Genomic DNA, 23,425 nt, shown 5'->3' with positions numbered 1-23,425 from the left:
CACTGGACTGGAGAACCCTTCATGTTGCAGTGCCAATGTCCACCTCACATACCTTCCTGAGGTCAGGTTGTAAAGCAACTGAGGTGTCTGTGAACAATGAAGAGTTCATAGGTGAGACTGATAAGTTATCTCCCACCCCTTAGAAGAGCTGGTTTTTGCTGTCTTCTGCCTGATTTCTAGAAGCAGGCCCAGGAGTCCTGGCACTTCTGCTGACTCAACATTCATTCAAGATCCATTTGCAATTGTTCAAAGGGCATTACTGAAGGCTTGGTTCAGCGAGGCACTTAGAGAAGATTTGTTTCCCCTCTGTTCATGGAAGCACATGGGAACATGCTTATGTAGGTGATTAAGACTTGTTGCCTTTGACAGTACAAGGGGGTGCTCTTGCTCTGTATTGATTCACATCACAAGGCTGGATTTCCTTCAGGACTGATTGTCTTGTAGCACCTCATTTATGTACATTCAGATATTTTCACCCAGAAGGGTTTTTTTTTGTCTTTTTGCTTACACGTTTTTGTCTGCAAACATTTTCTAAACTTTGCTTCAAATGGAAAAATGGAATGGAAAAAAAGTTCTTTTAACCATTGAAAACATTAAAATTCAGTTCAAACCTCACAGGTTTCAGATGCAGCACCTGAGTCTGCTGCAGAAATTCCTAAAATAGACACTCAAAACAGTCCTCAGTTGTGCTGCAGTTTGTTTACCTAAATAAATGCCAGGGTTTCTCTGGTTTAAACACATATCTTCGATGTGTTCACATTATATCATACAGTGTATTACAGCATCAGAGATTGCACTCTTTCCTACTCCATAAGACATCATACAGAGCTCTGCCTTGGTTAAAGTGAATGGATTTTTGAGTCTATAGACAGAGTAAACAACTGGTGACAAAAGGCCTAATAATTTTTAAAGTCATTAGCTTTAACTCTGTATCAATCATTCCCTATAGCTAGGCTAATAATCCCTGATTCTGAGCTGTTCCTGGTGTTAGCACTACTAACTGTTTTCTGTATAAATGCAGATGTTCCTTGACCTTCTGCTTCCCGAGGAAATAGAGATAACTCCTTCTCAAAGTCGAGGGAAGGGGACAGCCTGTTCTTGTGGCACCATAGGGCAGTTTTCACCAAGGAATATCAGCTTGCCCTAGGAACAGCAAGTATTTTAACAAGGCTGGACAATGCTCTAGGCAAGTTGGGTGGAACACTCTTCCTACAGTTAATTAGTATTGCAGGTACATCACTGTTAGTGTGGTGTTAATTGTGATGATATTGCAGTAACTTGTGGGATACCCTTCAGTGGAAGCCAGTGGCTGAGTGGTCAGCATGCAGCCACTGATTGTGGTGGAGTGAAGGGAAGGCCAAACATATTCTGCCTGAGGTCTTCAAGTAGCTGGGGCTGCGCTTGTGTTTTAAAACCAATAGGGTATTGGATATATTACATATAGATCTTGGTACAGTGTGGCTTCCTAGCATACAGGGTTTAGTACACCTCCACCCACAGCTTTTCTCAAACCCACTGTGGGACCTAATCACTTGCAATAGAGAAGCAGCAGATTTACCCCATTCTCAGAGATGGTGCCCACAACATCCTCTGCTCCCTATAGTTGAGCTCACAGTCCAGCCTGTGCATGAAAGGTGGACATTGGTAGGTGATGAGGGCTTTGATGGGTCAATTGATTGTGGCAGCTCTGCAGGAGCCAGTGGAGGCCAGTAAGCAGCAATACTGCCCTTGTACAACCCTGCTGTGGGGGACTGCCAGACCTGGTCAGAGCTGCCCCTCTGCACGCCACCAACACTGTTTGGAATTATTTGGTTTACATCTTTCTCCATTCTCATTACTCTGTGAGAGTTATCTTATTCTTACATTTTCCTGGCTAGCTATGCATTGATCATAGCTCATAGTTTTCTCCCATTCCCAAAGGGGATAAAGTATATACTGCTTTTATTATTTTAACACATATGTATATGTATATGCTCATTTGTTTTTATATGTCCCATGAAAAAGTAAGTGACTGTCTCAGACTGATTTGAGTGTTTTGTTTTGATTTTGGATTTTTCTTTCAAAAGCACACAAAAATATATTAATTCCAGAGAGGAAACTTTTCCCTCTGGAAGTGCTAAAAGAAATGGGGCATTCTCAGGATATCACAATATGATGGCTCCTTTCTCTTCAAAATGAAATCCTTTTGAACTCACCATTTAGATCAAATTAATAACAAATCAGTAACACGGTTACCATGTGCCACATTCATGGCTGATGTGGTGATGTCTTTCATGGATGTTAGGTATGCCCACAGACAGCTATGTTTGGTCCAAAGTTAGGAATTCAAATTTTAGACACCATTATTTCTCCAGTGATGCATCCAAAACCTTCTGGTTATTATATATTGACTGCATATATGTGTGATTTTGTGTATATATTTGTGTAGAATTTATATTATTGTTTCCTGCATAAAATGGGCCTCAGAAAATCTTCACTCCTTTACAAGTATTGTTCCTTGAAAAATAAATTTTTAGAGAGTGTGTACAAAATCAGTTTAGAAGGAGATCATCTGGGCCAAAGGAGTGGATTACAGGTGAAAGGAAACAAGTGATTATAGGGAGATCCGTAGTAAATTTGTTTTATTTGGGTGTATGTTCATCTTGCAATGCTCCTAAATCAGGAGAATTAAAAATAATTTTAAACAGATAACTTTTTGAAGACAATAATTTGACTTTTCACATTGTTTTAATAAGCAAATGAGAAAACTTTGGGTAGAGAAGACTAATTTTTCTTTGTATAAATTTGCAAGCTCTAGACTCAACATACAAATATACTAGTCTCTGTTTTGTAGTAATCTGCAGAGTAGGACTGGGTAGGTTAAATGAAAGAAATACATTTCTTCACTCTGCTATCTGGCCTTTGAAAAAGTAATTAAATATACCTGATTGTTTATATTTCTTTCTGAAAGTGATTCCATTGGTAAACTTATTGTATTTCTTTGTCACTTTAATTTCTGTTATACCAATTTTTGAATAATAAGGAAATATCAGACTTGTGGAAATATTATCATATTCCTCAATTAGTATTATTACTTTATTTTAAAGAGTGAAAAGAGTATTTCCAACTTCACCTTTTATCTTTAATTTAAAAATCAATTAAATCAATTCAAAATAATGATTTACTGTAAAAAACTGCAGATAAATAGATAAAACATTACAAAACTCCCATGCTTTGCAAGATGTTCAGATGCTTAGATACTCTTACATTCATAATACTTTATAAAAGGCTTTTTTTTTTTTTTTTCTTCTTCCATTTGTTTTCACTGGCTGATCAGGAACCATGATTTGTGTTGTGTTTTCATGAGTGATATGAAAATTCCATGATACCTTGTTTATTAAAAAAAACCCCAACCCTTGTGATACTTACTTTCTTGAAACAGGCTGAAAGACTCCTAAGATTTTTTATTCCTTGGAGATAAATGAATAGATTTTTTTAAATGATCCATTAAAATAACTTCCAGACAGATTTTAAACAATTTTTCAAACTCAAAGAAAAGTTTGGGACAGTTTTTGTATAATCTGGTTTTACATATCAGATGGCTTCTTATTTTATCAGTTTCTGCTTATGAAGTCTACAAAACCTTGACTTTAGCAAGGCCTTTGACACCATTTCCCACAGCATTCTCTTGGAAAACTGGCTGCTTGAGTCTTGGATGATCGCACGCTTTTCTGGGTAAAAAACTGTCTGGATGGCCGGGCCCAAAGAGTTGTGGTGAACGGAGTTAAACCTGGTTGGCAGCCGGTCACGAGTGGTGTCCCCCAGGGCTCGGTTTTGGGGCTACTCCTGTTTAACATCTTTATTGATGATCTAGACGAGGGGATCGAGTGCACCCTCAGTCAGTTTGCAGATGACACCCAGTTAGGTGGGAGTGTTGATCTGCTCGAGGGCAGGGAGGCTCTGCAGAGAGACCTGGACAGGCTGAAGCCATGGGCTGAGCCCAACTGGAGGAGTTTCCATAAGGCCAAATGCCGGGGGCTGCCCTTGGGCCACAACAACCCCCAGCAGCGCTACAGGCTTGGGGAGGAGTGGCTGGAGAGCTGCCAGTCAGAGAGGGACCTGGGGGTGTTGATTGACAGCCAGCTGAACAGGAGCCAGCAGTGTGCCCAGGGGGCCAAGAAGGCCAATGGCATCCTGGCTTGTGTCAGCAATAGCGTGGCCAGCAGGGACAGGGAAGGGATCTGACCCCTGTACTCGGCACTGGTGAGGCCGCCCCTCTATTCCTGTGTTCAGTTTTGGGCCCCTCACTCCAAAAAGGACATTGAATGACTCGAGCGTGTCCAGAGAAGGGCAACGGAGCTGGTGCAGGGTCTGGAGCACAGGTCGTACGGGGAGCAGCTGAGGGAACTGGGGGTGTTTAGTCTGGAGAAGAGGAGGCTGAGGGGAGACCTCATCGCCCTCTACAGCTCCCTGAAAGGAGGGTGCAGAGATCTGGGGATGAGTCTCTTTAACCAAGTAACAAGTGATAGGACAAGAGGGAATGGCCTCAAGTTGCACCCGGGAAGATTTAGACTGGATATTAGGAAGCATTTCTTTACAGAAGGGGTCGTTGAGTGTTGGAATGGGCTGCCCAGGGCAGTGGTGGAGTCCCCATCCCTGGAGGTATTTAACAGTCAGTTAGACATAGTGCTGAGGGATCTGGTGTAGTTGGGAACTGTCAGTTTTATGTCAGTGGTTGGAGTAGATGATCTTCAAGGTCCTGTCCAACCTAGCTGAATCTGTGATTCTGTGAAAAACAGTAATGTTCTTTCATAACGGGAATCTTTTATCTAGACTCCCATTGTACACTGTGGCTTTGGGAGTTACATTTCATTTTGACTGTGATGTTGTATATACCTCTGACAGATGTAGTTTTGTGCACCTAAACACAGCTGGTGTCTCAGGTTTGACACTGAACTAGAACAAGGAGGACACTTACAATACTGTTGAAAGTGGTATAAAATGCCTGTAAACAGAAAACCAAACCTGCTTAATGATGTAAAAACAAAGGCCAAAATAATCTCTACTATAAGAAAATTCAATACAGTCCACTCAGTAAATGGATTCAAGAAAATTCAGCTTTTGCATGAGAGCACCTGAGAAGCCAATGAGGCTTAAAAGCCCATCTTCTTAGCTATCAAGCCTTCTTTGGTTGCAGTACTACACTGTGAAGAGTCCCACTTAATTTCATGGAATTGTTTCCAGTGTCTTCAGTGAACAGTTGTTCAAGCACTGCTTGGAGACTAAAGAGCTGGATAAGAAAAATCCAGCTTCTCTGCTTTAATTTAGAAAAGATGTAGTTCCCGTAAGTTTTGCTAAGACATTAAAGTTTAAAAAAATTCTCCCTAGACAAGTTAAATGCTTGTAATATTTATTCTTGAATGCAACCATTGTTCCTGAAATTATTTTGATGAATATTGAATTGTACCTATTTTTGCTTCATTATTAAAAGATTTTACAGTCCTGTTCAATATTTGTTCTTCTTCTAGAGTTCTTTTGACATACTGAGACTTTATACGTCATGCCATTGCAAAAGGTAGAACAATATAATTATTACATAGGATGTAAGTTTGTATACTGACATGCTCAGCAGAGAGCACACCCACACTTTCACACTAGCTGGTCATGAATGATAATTATTTCTCTTGTCATTATCCCTTTCTCTGTTGGAAAAACAAGAGAAACATCACAGGGAAGTTGGAAAGTTGGAAAAAAAAATCTGTTTTTCAATAACACTTGCTATTTCCATTCCCACTTGAGGGGGTAGGAGGGGAAAATTGTTCTTAATAAAAAAAATCTAGCTTGTCTGGCTTCCTCATCTGGAGCCTGAGCTTCAAGCATCTTCCATTCTGAGACAAAACCACCACCCAGACTGGCTCAAGAGATTGGGCTTCCTGGCTCCCTGCTGCAGAGCTGAACACAGAACATCTCTGATTTCTCATCTCTGGATGGAGCTCCCAGAGTCTGTGGCTATGTGGTTTCTAGTCTGTTCCCTGGGTCAGCAGGGTTGGAACCTGGAAACAGGTGAACTGACACTGTGCCTCAGTGAGAGCCTGAAACCTCCTGGAAAATTGCAACACTGAATGTTTTGATTACTTCAGACCATCACTTATGAACTTTACCTCCCATTCTCTCATTTTGGAAGCTGCAACATTTATTCTGAAATTGGATAAAGTATTTTTACAAGTTCACAGCTTCCTGAAGAGTGGGACTTCTGACTTTCAGTTACCTTCAGTTCCTATCATATTATGTGCATCTTGATATGTATGCTGACATTAGGATGCTTTGAACAGGTGACAGCTCTAATCTGTCATTCCTAGGATCATCCAGAGCTCTTTCAGCACAGAGTTCAGTATCTGATATCTGTCAGTATTCAGTAAAACTGCTAGATGTTATTACCAGTTGCAAGCCAGGCCCTTGATTTTGATGGAGTGACAATAAAATATCTTAACGAATAGGTTGTTCCTCTCATGCTTTTGCAGTTGCTTCAGCTGGAAGTTTCCTCAGCAGTTCTAGCAGATTCTGATGATTCATTGTTATGTAATTTATCAGTTTGATAGTATATTTTCTCTTCTAATATCTCAGCTGCTAACAGCACCTGTCTTTAACTGTTGTGAAAGGAAAGGGTCCGAAATATCTCCCTGATATCTTTGCTGGTGAAGACTAAACATAATTTTTCTACAATGTCTTCATTTTCTGTTGTTTAACCCTCTGTTTCTGGGAGTTCACAATTCTCTCCTTGAAAGACTGAATAAGAGGAACGGAACAATACTGTTGTTTGATTTTGCCTTCTTGTTTAATTGCTCTTTAATTTCCCTTTGCCCTTCATTTCAGTCTTTCATGCACAAGCCTACCTCTTGGCAAACACACCAGTACATTTGCAGTGCAGGCTGCCTCTCAAAGTGCAGGATAAATAAGCAGAGAAAGTTTTAAATGGAAAAAGAAAAAAAAAACCCACAAAATTTTATTATCTCTGCTTGCTTTCATGTGGGACTGTAAATATATTTTAATAATGAGGAGAATGAGCTCTCCAGCCATCTCCAATTCTTACACAGATATCTTTACCTAAAGGCTTTGGCAATTCTCTTCCAAAGGAAGGGTTTTTTTTTTTATGCTGGCACATAGTCAGGAAAAGTGTCAGGCTAAATGTAATGTGAATAATGAGAATAAGCCTAGGAATATATATGATTGTGAGCACAGAGCTCAGCAAGCTGTGAGGAGATTTTGCCCTCCACCTTCACCAGGATAAATAAGAAGAGCTCAGAGTAGGAAGACACAAATACCAGGTATCAAAATCATTAATAATGCAGTTGCCATACGATACATTACTTGTAAATTCCATTTAAAGGGCATGTCACACCATTTAGTACAATCCATTAATCAATAGCTTACAGAGAAAGAAACCATCTATCTTGGTCTGTTCCTCAAATCTAAACTTTTAAACAAGGAGAGATTTGTTCAAGTTCAGTATTAACTGTTCCCAAAAAAGGGAGCTTGATCATCCAAAAGAGAGCAAAGGTGGTTGTTTACTTTCAGCATGGGTTGATTTCAGTATGAAATGAATCATCTGATTTACCTCTTCCCTACTTACCACCATGAATATGTTACGTATCTCTGTTAAATTACAATAATGTTTTCCCCCACAAAATGATATTAAAATATAAATCAAAGATACTTGCTAATGGTAAGCAGTGTTAAATGGTTATCCTAGAAACATACTGTAACAGTCATCAGGGTAGACTGGCCTGACACTTTATTTAGTCTCCATCAGACACTAATGATAATTTTATTAGAGACTGCGACGAAGTTCTCACAGTGCACCTAACAGAAGAAAGATAATTTTCCTGACCTAACTGGTCAAGTACAAGTATTACAGTAGTCACTGTGCTGAAGTGGACCTGCCATAATCTACATTTTTTTACTTTCTAATAGCATTGCATGCTAGCATATGAACATGTGGTTGTCTCTGTGCCTGTTTGTGGACTCCTGAGAAAGTGGTCCACAGAAAGTAAAAGACTGACTGCAAACCACCTGCTGAAGCCACAGATCTGCAGGTGTCATGTCTGAGTGTCTGAGGCACAGTGGCACCCCGTAGCATGAGTGCTCTGAGCAGCCACATGGACAGATTGCCATTCAAGATTCTTGTCTCATTCTTTGAGATTGTAAAAAACATACTTCTGTCCTCCCTGTTGGTTGTAGGCTGCTGTGGACGTGGTGGCTCAGTCCCTCTGATGGCTTTCAATCTTGAGAGACACCACTGATTCTCTTTCATCTTGGGTACTGTGGTCATATATATTTTCATGAGACCAATGTGAGAAGCTAGCTGAACCGCATAAGAGTTACATTAGCATTTGATGAACCTGGGCCTCCACCTTAAACCCGGAGCTGGGATTTCACTTAGCTCATGTAACAGGACCACATTTACAAGGGACTGGTCTTGTTCTTTCTGCTTCTCCATATATTTGGCAGAAAGATCAGGTCTGTGTGCTACTGCTGGTATGGATGTTGTCACAGTAGCTGAAGCCCATCCCAGAAAGGACATATCTCCAAATCCCTGATGAGGCTTCTGCTGATCTGATCTCACAAATAGCTCTGAAGTGAATATGAATTTAGGAGTATAAAGAAAAAAGGAATGGCCTAACTACTTAGCTGGATCTTGGACTTCAGTCTGAAAGCAGGCTGAGATACAGGAACCAGGGCAATGGTACATTCCACCATTTACTACTTTCCACCTTTCACAAGGAAAATAATTTGGCTTTTCTTTCAGCTGCTTTGAATCTTCTTCTAAACCAAGAAAAGAGTGGGCTGAGTCAGAGAGGGGCAAGGGTTTGCTCCTTTACACTTGCCCTCTCCCACTTCACTGGATGACTCCTGGCATTTTATTGAGAAAGCTGCTTAGTGCTTGAACTCCTTATTGATTAAAAAGGGGGAAAAAAAAAGAAAAAGAAAAGAAAGAATCCATACAGTGAGGTCTATGTATAGATACTACTGTGCATCAGCACAGGGAATACAATTAACCTTAGAGAGCAAGTAGCAGTAAAAAGGAACAGAACAAACTGAAATAATAAAGCTGGCTCTGCACTCTACCATGGTGTCATGGACAGATTGTGCTGGAAAGCATCAGCACTGTGGAGCTTTGGGGTGAGGGGGGTTAATTATCTCTCTGTGAAACATTCATTACAGCACCTGGAACTACATGGAACTCACTGGGCTGCAAGTTCATTGAGAGGTTCATGATCCTTTGGAGCAAACCCAGAGTCATTCTGGCATGAAACCTTTTCACTTTGCTCCCCAATCATCCAGAGCTCTGCTGCCTACATGCTTGCAGTGCCGATGCTTTTTCTCTGCTTATTCCCATGATTTTGGCTGGGATTGTCATTTGCTGTGTTTGTACAATATGCAGCACAATGGGGCCCTGATACTTACATGGAGCCTCTGGGTGGGAGTGTGATACAAATAATAATGCTCCTGAGCAGCCAGGACATTTTGGTTGTGCTGTCTTTCAGATCATGTCATTTCTTCAACACCCTTCACTGACTGGCAATACTCCAGCGTGATTTTAAGCTTCTTGTCCTAACCTTTCAACCCTATCTTGCTTTTGCCCTTTCACATTACTACTTTGCACTGCTCCATAAGGCTGCATTAATTGTTTGCTTTTTTATTCACAAATACTCTCTATGCTTTCATTTGCACACCTACTCTTTCACAGAGTGGTTAAGGCAGTCAGTAGAGAATTATCTGTTACAGCATTCTTAGTTTTGCATTCACTCTGATGCCTACAGGAAATCTCATATACAAAGATGGGGATGGACCTGGTCGATATATACATAAAAGATCTTAAAGACAGACTGACATTGTATAGATGGAACTCAAGCCATAGCTCTCGCTTCTCCACCACTTCCTTTTCATCTCTGCAGCTCAGGGGACTGCCTTTCTCTGCTGGATGGTCCAAACATGTATGGAGCTGCACTCCAAAAAGAACCACTATTCAAAACAATCTCCATCTTCACTTTTTCAGGCTTTGTTTGGAGAAAGTTTGAATCCTTTCCTAAATTACATAACAGATTGACTAGTGATGGCAAGAATTCACGTCTCTTTATCACAGATTACGTAATAAACTCTGAGGGTTGGGAGATGTAGCTTTGTATTCTTGGAGGTGGAGGACAAAATTAAATCTATTTCTTCCACCTGCTGGTATTATATTTAACACCCCACCCCCCCAAACAAACAAACAAAAAACAAAACCAACCAAACAAAACCACCCACGAGAAACCAGGATTTCTTTATTTAAAATAAAGCATTTCAACCTGGAATTTATGATCTTGTCAGCTGCCCCTCAGAAAGTCAACTAGATCAGGGTTGATTGAGCAGGAAAGGCGAAAAAAAAAATCCTATATGTGAATCTTCCCAAAGGTTACCTGGGAGCCAGTGACAAATACACTCAGCTGAGTGGCATAAAGCTTGCAATTATTAGGAAGCCCTGCAGTTTAATTCAGAGGCACCCAAGGATTTTGTGTTCTTCCAGCTGGCTGGGTATTTTGAGAAAACATGTCTGAATTTAGACACGTAAATCCAGATAATCTTCTCTCTCTGAATGTGACGTCCCTGCACTCCCCCCTCCAAAGTCAAGAGAGGGAAAATTGAGACACAACAGGAGAGGACTGGCAACTGTGTCAGGACAGAGATGAGATCTGCTGTGTCAGTGGGAACTAGATTAGACAGGGTTTAATGTTATAAGTCCTGAGTACAGAGATGACAGGTTTTTGTCATAGGGTCAGGGAGACCGTAAAAGTGAGATGTGAGAGATTGTGAGTAAGAAGAGACTAACAGTAATTGAGCAAACAGTAGGAAGGAATAGAAAAAGCATGGTTAGATGAGAGATGAGGTACAGAAAGGGTCAGAATTGAGCTGTGACTTAAAGGTAGGAGGAAAAACAGCAAATAAATATGGAGAAAGACATTCACTGACAGCATTCCAAGGGGATTGCTTAATATCAAAGGCCACATTTTCTGTCATTGCCAGTAATCCAGGCTGAGATTGAAGATACTGGTCCATGTAAAGAAAAATAACCTTGCAAGCAACAGTGAACACCTTCAGCAAAGTCACTGTGGACATTGCTGTGAGTTCATTGGGCACAGAAGAAATGTTTGGAAGGATTAATCTGTAGAACAGGAAAAACAAATGCAATGGGAAGCTGAGGAGGATGGAGGAAAATGGGCTGAGGAAAAGAAACAAGTTTTGTTCCTCCCCATTTTCTGGAGAATCCAAAGCTGCTGTGTGATGTCTTTCCTCAAAGCTGAGGAGCAGCTGCAGGACATGCTGTAAGCACAGAGCTCTGGTCTTCTTTCAATCTGCTGATGGCATAAACTGCTGAAGCCATAAACTTCCACTCCTCTTTAACCTTTTCTTTTCTCATGTGAAAACTCTGGAGTCTGATCCTCACTGCGATTTTACTTCATAGTGGTGAAAGTAAATTAGATCACAATTTCTCTTTCTCCAGCCCGTCATGCAAACTAGACCTGTATGCAACCCAGAAAATGGAAGAGACATCTGGTACAGTAAAAAATTGGTTTCTGTTTTGCATTTTCAATAAAGTGATAACATCATCTTCTTCTTCAGCTAGCAACAGTTATACTTTCCTCTCCAATCCAAAACTTTATGTAAGTACAAAGAGTCATTTAGTGGGTCAAAGAGCCAAATAGCCCAAAAGATTTTCAGAAATGCTTGTTGCCCAGGAAATTTCTTGAACTTTTAGCAACCTTAGCACCTCTTTACTGTCTGGTTCATTCAAAACAGAATGCTAAAACTTTAGCAGAAAGCCCCAACAGTAAATGTGAAATTTATGTTTGATGCATAAATTACCAAATAGATATTGAGTGTTAATGATGATTTAATATATTATTCCTGTTATCTGACACAGTCTGATTGTATGAATGACTTTAAAGTACCTTCCAAAGCAACTTGCTTTTGGAAGATTTTCATGAGGACTTGAGGGAGGTAAGCTATCAGAAATGGAGGCATCAAGTATCAGTGGCATGGGTGGAATACTTTATGAGGAATAATTTTGTGTCATCAGTCTTCAAAATCCAGAATTTTTTTGCCTCTCTTATTTCATCATATCTCTTTTAAAAACATTTCTGAAGGCCCTGAGGTTTAGGATATGATCACGTTCAGCACTTTTAACCCTACCACAATGACTTCAAACAGGAAGTACAACCACAAATGAGAAGCAATTATGGACTATGGCAGCATTTGCGGTTCAATACAAAAAAGCCCAAACAACCAAAAACATTTGCACAACCCATCAGTACTGCTGTACATTGCAGTAGACTGCAAATCTACACCTGGGCAACCGATGCAATTCTGCTGAGGTGAATCACAAGTTTTTATGTAATGTCTACCTGTTCTCATACATTCTGTTTGTGTCAAAAAAAAAAACAACAAAACAAAGGCATTAAGATGGTCAATAGCAAGAAAACAAATAAGTAGCAGGTGAAGTCCCTGCCTTTGAATTCAAGCCAGACTTGGCTAGTGACTTTATGTTTGGTTTCCAGCACAACACCACACTATGCTAGTTCTCAAAATTTTGATTTGAAGAGTTAATGCAACTTTCTTAGTCCATTGCCAAATTATGAAAAACATATTTTGTTGCTGTAATGATGATGATGATAATAATAGTATTTTTAAGGGAGAAATCATGGAAGACTTCATGGCACTTGAAATTTATTTATTGGTATTATTATGAAAGCAAAAAATACCACTTTCATTATTTGAAATTATTTTGATTCGACTGGAATGGAATTTTAGAGGGCAACAGTACAATAAAAAAGGGAGATTCAGTGGTCCTCCCCTCCTGCTCCAACCAAAGGATATAACAAGTGAGTAGTGCAGCTAGAAATTTCCAGAGGCACTATGCTCATTTCAAAGGAAAAATATCTTTTCTCTACATTCTAAACACTGACTAAAAGTGCATGTAAGATCTTCTCTGCTTTTTCAAGCAATGTAAAAATCACATCCTTAAAGTTTTCTAGATCATGGTCCTAAGATCAGTTTATGGCTTTTCCTTCATTTGCCACAATCATAATTAGTTAATTGACTAGAACAGTGCCACTGGTGAATGCCTTATAATTTTTTTCAGCTAGAAGAAAACCTTTTAGCTAACAATGGAAATAATTAATCTCCTTTAAAGAAAGGACTAGAAAGGAATATGTTGCTTGCTTATGAATTGTAAAAAGGTAAAAAAAACAAACCAAAACAAACAGACTCTGAAGTAAAGCTATATGGGAAGAGGAATGTTATCTTCCTCCTCAGTTTTCAAGATTACTTTTTTTTGTTTACAAATCACTTATGCCAACTTTCCATTAAAAACATCATTCAGACAACTTGCATTTTGAGAATCAAGCCAAAAGCATTCATTCAACCTGATCTGGTAAATCAATGGGATTAGAAGGTGCTTTAGGAAATAAGTTGCACTTCTCATCTGTCAGTTTGGCTTCTTAAGCTCCATATGCTTAGCAAATTAGTTAAAAGCTAAACCCCTGATTCAAAACTATTTAAAAGGTTGCCACAGATTCAAAAGGAGTTTGGATTGGGCTTTAAGACCAGCACCCTTATTTGAACTGTATAGTGGGATTTTCCTTCTTGGGTGGCTACAGTACTGCTCAGGATGAAAAGCGATTCAAGCTTCAGAACCTGGCCGGGGTTCCAGGGCTGTCCTGGAGTTGGACTAACCGGTTCTGTATAAAAGAAAAATTAACTACAAAATTTCTATGTCCTGGTCCGGTTTAAAATTATTTTCCTACTTGTTTTCTAATTATGCAGCTGCACCTGCCCTTTTAGACTTCCTCAGGTTGAGATGTAAGATAGCTGGCCTATCACAAGGTAGGGTATAACTGAACTAGTTCTAGTCCAGCTGAAGTGAATGTTAGAAATTTCATTACCAGACTTTTGTTCAAAAGGCCAAGTGGGTCAATTTGTGCAGTTCAGGTTTCAGGTTTGTAGGTACAGAGAATCTGAATAGATTTGGCATAACCAGAAAGTCCTATCTCATGAAAACTTTTTATTCCAGAATTTTGGGAATACTGGAGACTCATGAATCTGCTAGAGTCTTTGCTGCTCTGAGGGGCTAGGTTGTCTGCAGAAGGCTCTCAGGTAACTGTGTCAGTATAAAACCCTAAAATTGCAGAAGAGCTCAGATTGCTTGCTTTCCTAAAACTGATACAGAAATCTTTCCTTCTGTAGATCAGATAGAAATACAAGTGGATCCTTCCACCAAATTCAAAAGGTTGGTGTTTTTTTTTTTTTTTCTCCACAAGTTTTTTCCTTTGATTAGAATAGCAAATGGGGGGGGAAAAGACATTCTTACAAGGCAATACTCACAGGTATCACTATCCCTGAGCTCTTTTTCATGATGAAAGTCCTCTTGGTTTCCATGTTTGGGCCAAGTTCTTTTCTATACTCACAGTGATAACATGAACCATTCTGACCTCAATTCATCAGCTAATGGGGCTGTACAATAAAGTGAAACTCTCCAACAGAGAAGAATGCTACAACCACTGTTTGTGATGTGCAATGCTATGCCTTATTCTCTGTTGTCAAGCAGAGAAGGGGATGAACTCTTCATCTCATCTGTAGGAAGCAGGGTGCTTGGAAGCCTCTGGTAAATCATTTATTTTGATGAGCTCGCTTTCATTTGAGCCTGCAGCATTTGATATTCTTCAGTTACTCCCTTACCGAACACCATTGAGACTGTGAGTGAATTGCCATTCATATATATCAAGTGATGTGTTTCTGCACTTGTGCAGCATCTGCCATCAAGGATCTCAAAATACTGTACAAACTTTAATGAATAAGGTTTCACAACACTCCTGGGAGGTGCAGAAGTACTGTTAACCCAATTTAATAGATAAGGAAAGCAAGATATAGTAGATGCATATTCAGACCCCTGCCTCCACCTGCATATATATTTTGCAAACTTTTGTTCATGCATAGAGAAAAAATTCAATACTGCTAGAAATGCAAATTGAAAGTTGTGTTTACAGGTTCCATTGGGAGAAAAGAATTCTGTGAGTGTACATTTCAGTATTAAGGCATTCAGAAGTATTCCACATTTTTGAGTAGACATACAGGTATTTGCAAACCAAACCAAAACAAAAAATCCCTAGTGCACTCAAAGACTCATTTTTTTTTTTCTATGCACACCTGTAAGTTGATTTGGGGCTGACAGCTGTCACATAACTGAGAGAAATAGGCCATATGTTCTGCAAGGGAATAGGGCTCACTGGGAAAAACCACAATGGCTTGAGACAGTCTGTTTTAAATTAGCAAGTGTCTTCTGTGGTGGTCAAGGCCCCTTAGAAAATTGTTACTCCAGTTAGTCATTGAGATTTTTATGGTACTGAAACATACACTATTTTGAATTATTGGGGCAATAGTTCTCCCTTAAAGAGTCACCTGTGAGTCTCCTGGGGACACTAAGTCTTTCCATTTTCCCACTCCTGCCCCTCCAGGTCTGCTGAAGAGCCCTGGGAACTGCCCTGCCCTCCTCCTGGCTGGGGACCGCGGGAAAGTGCCTTTTAAGTGAATCAGTACCATTTCTAAAAGCAACAGTAGGGGCTGCTGTGGGGTAAGAAACCAATCTTTGCTTCCTCCCTCTCCTCCTCAAACTCTCCAGGAGAGCCCACAGCACTTGCAACTTTTCGGAGCAGAAACCGATCACAAAAATCAAACCGGTTGTGTTTTAGGCAAATACAGAGCACTAATTAAAGGACCATCCAGGTCACTGTTGAATAATTATTTTCCACTTTTATTTTCAAATTGGAAATGATAATTTTATTTAATTCCACTGCAAAAAGTGGTTTGGAGGACCCAGGTGGCAAGCAGTTTGATTGGATTTTTTTCTGATCTTCCAAATGGAAAGATTTGAAAAGTTCAACACCATGGCAAAATGGATATTTTCCACATTTGTACCAGCTAATTAGTTCTGACTGAAGGAGACACATCACATAAAAAAGACCTTCCTCCGGGCATTTCCCAAATGTCTGGAAACTGTGAACTGACTGTATCTGAGAAGCTAGAACCACATCTAAAAGAAAATCACTGTTGACAGATTCCCAGAAAAATAATCTCCTCAAAATCTAAGATAATTAGTTATTAGAGTCTACATATTTATGAGTGATTGGGGGTAGGAGAACATGCTCCTTGATCCAGCTCTTATTACTGAAATCTAATTCATCAGTATTACTGCAGAGGTCTCTGAATGCTTTGCTGTTCCTTATCATAATCGGAGATGTGATAAGGCTGTTGTAATCCTGAAAGAATCTCCGATAATGGTGTTTGCAGCTATGCCTAGCAGATAAGGGTAATCAAATGCCAGGTTTCAGGGCATAAACTAATTGCCTGCAGAGGTCAGAAGGAAATGTTTCCTTCCACGTGCTGTACTGCAACAATTACCGAGGTTCATAAACATGTTGGAGTGAGATGGTGTCCTAGAATTAAACTTTACTCTGAAATTTTATTTATTTGCCATTTATTTATTGCCATCTGGCAGGGCACCAGACCTACCGGACCATGTAACTAACTTGGTATAGCAAATCTTATGGGAAAGTAATTCTATTCAGACATGCAATAAAATGTTAATCCCTAGATTTTGACAACAGACAATATGTTCTGACAAAGACTGTCTTATTAACTCTGCTAATAAATGTGTCTGTGCTGAAAATGAAAAATAGATTACCTCAATACTTGAACTACTGTTAGAGAAGAAAGACACATTTCATGCATGCAGAGGAACTGCCATGTCCTTTATGAACGATGAGGTAGATTTTTTCCCCACTGATTTAATATTTCATGCCATGCATAGATGCCACATACTCATGATGACTGGGAAGAAATATACTCTTTCCTTTACAGAATGTCTACCGTGTAAATATTTTTAAGTCACATCTGCATGGTTAAAAATACCATACCCCAGCATTTAAATGAGTAATACATCCCCCAAATCAAATTTGTTCCTGATATAGGCCCAGTGATAGCAATGCAGTTTAATCAGCCATACATTTTGATAGCTGATTCGTTCCAGAAGATGAGGTGCTAGAGAGGAAAATTAGCCTGCTGGCTCATTTTAGATTAGCTGAATCTTGTCACCTTAGCAAATCCTCAAGACCCAAACCCCAGTAACAGTAGAATGACAAGGATTTCTGTGTTGCCATGCTTTTCTCAACCAGCGATTGATTTAGATGCTGATCAAACTTCAGTGCTTCTGTTGCTGCAGACATCAGTTTTTTCTTTCCAAATGGCTGTGAATCTCTCCAGAGTTTATGAAATAGTGGCCATAGACTAATGTACACACTGTCTTAAATTCCTGTAGTGCTGCAGCCTAGCTGAGCTGAAGCCATTGCACTGAAAAGAAAATAAGAGCATTTGCTGACTGTCATCAAGTAAACTCTGGTTGTGGTCTGATCTGGCTGATGTATATTTTCTCTTGTTTATAATATACATGGTAGCAGGATTAAGGCAAACAGAAAAAAAAATGTTCTTTTTTTCATAGCATGTAAAAATATGCTATTTTATATTTGACATAGAACTCATTGCCATATGTTGTGTGTAACAGGCTTTTGGATAGGCTCATTGGTGGATTTTAAATCTGAGGGCCTGAGTGTGGCTCCCTGGTGAAGAAATGACATTGCCTAAGATGTGTGGGTCCTTGAGAGGACACACGAATCAGCAGCTGCCCTGTGCACGCCCCTGCCTTTCCTGCCCAGCTGGTGGAGAGGGACTGCTAGGGAGAAAAGGGTAGAAGAACTTCTCAGGTTGGTGTCTGCTATCATTACACAATCAATAATGAAATAAAAGGAGGAAAAGTGAGAGGAAGAAGAATATAAACAAGTAAAAAGAAAGTTTGTGAGGGACAGGAGTCTGGCTTGGAGCAGAATTCAAACAATATATCAAATATGTGTTTATTCCAATTAACTTTGTGACAGACACATTCAAGCAGATTTAAATGCAGCTCTTAATTGGTGTACTTTCCAGGGCATGGTAAGTGTTTGATCATTTTAGATAACAGAACAGCAGAAGAGAAAATTAAATTGACAGAGTGTGGAGAGAGAAGATGAAGACTACATGTGGGATAGAACAATAAACTATTATTAATGAGATTACTTTTTAGATTAATAGTAATTAGATCATATCTATTCATTATTGATTTTTTTTTTCCTGTCTTATAATATTTATTTATTGTAATTGGCTTTTGCAGCAGCATTCTCCAAAGTGATATAGACTGAAGCCTGATGCTAACTCCTTGGCTGTACTGGTTTTTTTTTGGTGTTGGATGGGAGACCAGATGAGTGGCCTTCCCTTGAGGGCTGTCTCATGAGTGTCATTCCTCAGCAAGACATGGAAGACCTCAGTGTAGCAAAGATCTTTGCTAGTTGCATGCCTACCCCGGAAACACAAAGTATGTGCTCGCTTTAAGTGCATACTTATGTGCTATTGACTTTGAGTAACTCAAGGTTAAACACGTGCTAAATGCTTCACTCTGCATGCTGAGTCTGAACCAGAAGGAGGGAGCCTGACAGGTTCGTTAGTTCTGTTACCAGCCACACAATTCCTCCTTCGTCGCCGTGTTATTATTTAGGCCAGCAATGATCAGAACAGCCACACTTGCAGGCAGCAGTGTGAAGTTCCTTAAGACAGCTCATTACAAACAAGACATGCTCTCACGTGCCTGGAAAATAAAGCCTCTGTATTTGCATTTTCCACAAGGCTGTTTGCGGCAGAAATTTGAAGCAATCCACGGACCTTGCCTGTTGATACTTACTGAGAACATTAATTGTCTCCAATCATTGTTAGAGCATCTGTTTCACATTTTGACAAGTGCACTTATCTCCTTCTTTGCTCCTACCCCTCCCTTTCACATTCCTTGACTAAAGATAATGAATAAATTACAGAGAGATGACAAACGTGTTGATAAGATGAAAAACAAATGAACTGGAAGTGGCTATGTTTTCCACACGAAGCTGTAAATTGCTTTCTTTTCTTGTGCAGTGAAACTTCTGGCTTGGCATCTAAAAATACCAGAACATGAGAAAATTATTAGAAGTGTTCTAAGAGAGAGAGGGCTTTTGGCAGCAAACCCTTCAGGGTCTCTCACCTTGCTGGGGAGAAGATGAGGATGCAGGGAGGAATAGGGAAGGGCTGAAAGCAATGCGAGAACTTGGGCAGCTGGAGAATCAGGATGGTAAGGAGTAAGTTAAAGACTTTATTTTCAGTTAAGATTTGATGATTGGATGTTATGCGTATGGAAGCAAAAGGCTGGACTGAGGCTGAAGATGGAAGGCACAGCAGAAGCCTTGGTTTTTCATCTTCCCCAGCAGTCCAGACTGCCTGTGTTAGACACCAGGCATTTTACAGCCCATTCACTGAAACAGCTTTTCTAAATACTCTCATTTGCTTTTCTTGTTTGTGCAGGAGGCAATAAGAGTGGCCACTCCATGGGGCGAGTAGCTCAGTGCTCAGCACAGGTCCACCTGGAGCAGGCTGGCCAGTGCAGCAGCCTCCCCGCAGATGTGATGGGGCACCTTTACTGAGATGGACAGTGCCAGTGGCCTTCCAGCCCCTGTCATGCTTCCCCCAGTAAACCCACATTTGCTACTAGCTTGGACCACATCGGGTTGTTTTGACCTTCACATTCCTGATGTGTTTTATGGACTAGAGCACTCCTCACCTGCATTCTCTACTATTCCAGGCATAGGGTCTGCCCACAGCCCAGGCATTGCAGTTGTTGCCTTATCTGCAGCTTTATTCTTCTCATCAGCAACTGAATACGCTAACAATTCCTCTGAATTTACAAAAGCTGCAGCATCAGTTTAGTTACAAGTCTCTGTAGGACAGCAGTAGGACAGCACTGGAGAAGGAAAAACATATGTGTTGTAAGACCATCTTCAGCACCTGGAAATTGGAGTAGATTCAGGCTCTCCAGCAAAATTATGGTATTTTATACGTTTTTTTATGTAATTGCTTAAGAATATGTTGAAAATTTGCATAGTGATATTAGGATTCCCAGCCTGTGCATTTTAATCACTATCTCTCTTGAACTGAAATGGATGCACTATACAGCTACATAATTAAATTAAATCAAACATTATTTACCTAAAAGTCTGCACAATACCTTTTGCCAGAACATGAAGGGCTGTGAAGTGGGTGAATTTAATTCATCTTTTTGTTTTAAAAATTTTATGAACTTATGGCATTCTTGTTCATTAAAATTGAAAACTGGATAAATACGGAATAACTTCAGCTCACTGTCTTTTTATATTTGGAGAAGACTGAGACATATGTAGAAAACAATTCTTCATAAATAAATTGTGCTGTTATTGCAATACAAGTACTTTCTTTCTGCAATGTGATAATTACTTGGGGTAGGCACAGTGATGGGGATGATTATAATTAGCATTTTTCAGCATTTTGCCATTTTAAAAGACCATTGCCAAGCTGCTGGGGGATATACTTCTAAGTATCCTCAGCCTCATTACAAAGAAAAGTAAACTCAGGCAGAGGTGAAGTAACTGCTCCCTTACAGCAGAAAGTCACCGAAGTCACCAAAGAAATTTATTTGGGGACTTTACAACTCATAATGTAACGTTTTCTTGTAGGCTTGGAATAGGTTAATTAACTTTCGAGTTCATTAGTAAGTCTATAATTTCAAGGCTATTCAGTTGCCAATGTAACATGACTGTGCGCTCTCTGGTTCCACTGAACTTCCATCTGCAGCTCAGAGAAGGAGCCTCACTGTTGGCAGGCTCAGGCCCTCTGCACACCCCTGTAGACCTTTTTTCCTTCTTGTATGGACTATAACTGTTGTCACCCTGGGACCACAGACTGCTGCCTTTGGCTGAGGTGACATTTTAACAAGTCAGATATAGGAGCTAAAAGATTCCACCGGTTTTCACCGGTGCAAGCTTCCCTCTGCCCCAGACTACCTCTCCTTCACTGTGTCTCAGACTTGACAGTTCATTTCATTCAATGCCTTTCAGGTTGTAACAAGAGAACTCCTTCCTCTGGAAGTCTTTGGTGGTGACAGGGCTCTCCGTAATAGCCTTCATCCACAATGTTAACAGATAAGAAGCACAGACATTATTACAAACACGTGGTGTCTCACCAAGAGATCTGCATGTTGCTCTTTGCCCTGGTGGCATTGCTTGAGAGAACTCCTGGGCTAGAGACAGTGTGTTACTACATTGGGTCTTGGAAGATGTTAGGTGGGATATTTAGCAGAAGCAAACATCACTGCCGACAAGGGATATTGCTCTAGGGCTGAATATAAGGAAACTATTTGGGTACATGATCATAAAACACCTTATCCTCAACTACCGCCTGGTGCTGCAGTGGTGCTCTGAGCACAGTGCTTGTTCTACAGACAAGCAACAGACTGCCAAAGCACAACCAGACTGATAAATGTTGCTTTTTGAATTCTCTTTTTCACTGTAACAACAATGAAAAAACACTTTGTGTAAAGAGCTGTGAGCCATGATAACAGTGTCAAGCATAAGTATGGTATCAGCAGAAGAAATTTATAATCTCTTGACTTCTGACTAGGTCCAGCAGTTTTGGAAAAGACTAAACCCTTTTCCTTTAAGATTATCCCCTTGATATCCTGATCAAGGAGGTTTCCTAGAAAAATGGAAACTTTAGCGTCATCATTGAATGAACTATGTTATGCATTTAAGGTTCATAAATACTCCTATAATTCCTCCCCCACCCCCTTAATTTACCTTAGGATATTACACAGTAAGGATGGCATTTATTTATCGATTTTTTTTTTCCCCTAGTTCCCTGTTACCCAAATGTTTTTCTCCTATGCCTCTTAGGAACATATAAGAAGCACAAACTCCATTCATATTGGTTAACCAAACATGATTAGATCAAAACTTGTTTTCCCATGAAAAAAATACTGAGGATCTCCTCCCCCTTCCTCTATGAAATAAGAGTTCAAAGAGGCTGTACTTTCAGATACTATAATTAGGTTTGATTTTTTTTTTTTTAAATAAAGAACTCTTTCATCTTAATTAATATAAGGCTTCCTTGAGAAAATTTCAAATGTATTAGAGTGATTTTCTATTAATTTTTAAAAGCTTCTCTTCAATTTAAAAGGCCTTTAAGGCCAATATTCGCGATGGGAGTACAGCTGAACTTCTTTTTGGAAGAATAATATCAGCAACTTATTAGAGAGGATGAGTAGTTCCATGGGTAAGAAGCTTGGACTCAAAGAACAGTGAAGTTTCTTTAGAGAACACCAAACTAAGGAGAAGTAGTTTTTAGGAAATAAGAGTATTAGTGAGTATAGCTTCCTTCTCTAAAATGGTTTCACAAAATTAAAAAAAAAAAAAAAAAAAAATTTAAAAATTAGAACTTTGTTTTGAATTTTAAATTTAAATTTAAGTTATAAAACATTGTAAATAACCTTTTCTTTGGCTGAAAAATTGGTTTTCAGTTGAAAGAGAGGTTTGGGTCAGCAAAGGGTGTGCTCTCTCTCAGCACACATGCTGCACACCCCTCTGCATCCCTGCAAAATCTTTAACAACTATTTTTACTATCAGGATAAACTGAAAAATGTGTTCAGTTTTCCAACTAAAACATCCAGTGTTTACATAGCTGTTTTTTAGTAGCTTGGGATTTAGTTTCTGGCTCAGCAACAGAATTCCTGGATAACCTTGTGGACTTTGACCCAAATTTGCAAGAGGATTCACAAGAAACTTCTATCAAATTTAGGCAAAAAGTTTACGATGTGACCAACTGTACCTAACTCTAGAGGTGCTGAAAGTCCAAGAGTGCCTTAGTTTTTAAATGGTATTTTCCTAGGTGCTTAAATTTTGCTTTTGTAGACGAGCAAAAGTGCTGCACTATGAGTTAGGCTAAAAGTCTGGCTTCTATGTTAATGTAAAGTCACCTCAAGACTGTCTCACAGCTCTCTAGCCTGTTGCATTTTCTCTGGAAAGCGTTCTTGAAGCACGTTTACTGATGGTGCTCTAGAAAAAACGTAGTGCAGCTTCTGCTTTCCTTGAAAACAGAGATGAGGTTTTACTGTGGGAGGTTGCCTCCCCTTCCACTGCAATGTGGGTGTTCCCAAGGAACAGAGGGTCAATGAGGTGCCTCTCTGTTCTCTATCCAGACAAATGTAACTTGGAGGAGGTTTGTGTTCACAGGGTTTCACAGAGAGTTCTTCTTGTGTGTTTGATTATAGTGGCACAAAGAAATTAAAAAAATGAAGTCCTTGATTATATCAGCAGATTGTCTCCATTCAGCAGATACTAAGCAACATGTTTTGAGTTTGCAAATCTAGTCCTTTTCAGACTGTGATGCATGACTCACGTGCTCAGGGTTTTTTTTGCTAAGGATGTTAGAGACCAGG

The sequence above is a fragment of the Athene cunicularia genome (assembly GCF_003259725.1).
Source record: "Athene cunicularia isolate RWA chromosome 5 unlocalized genomic scaffold, athCun1 chr5_part1, whole genome shotgun sequence".
In the NCBI taxonomy this organism is placed as follows: domain Eukaryota; kingdom Metazoa; phylum Chordata; class Aves; order Strigiformes; family Strigidae; genus Athene; species Athene cunicularia.
The sequence above is the reverse complement of the archived record's forward strand: the minus strand, read 5'-3'. Positions refer to the sequence as shown.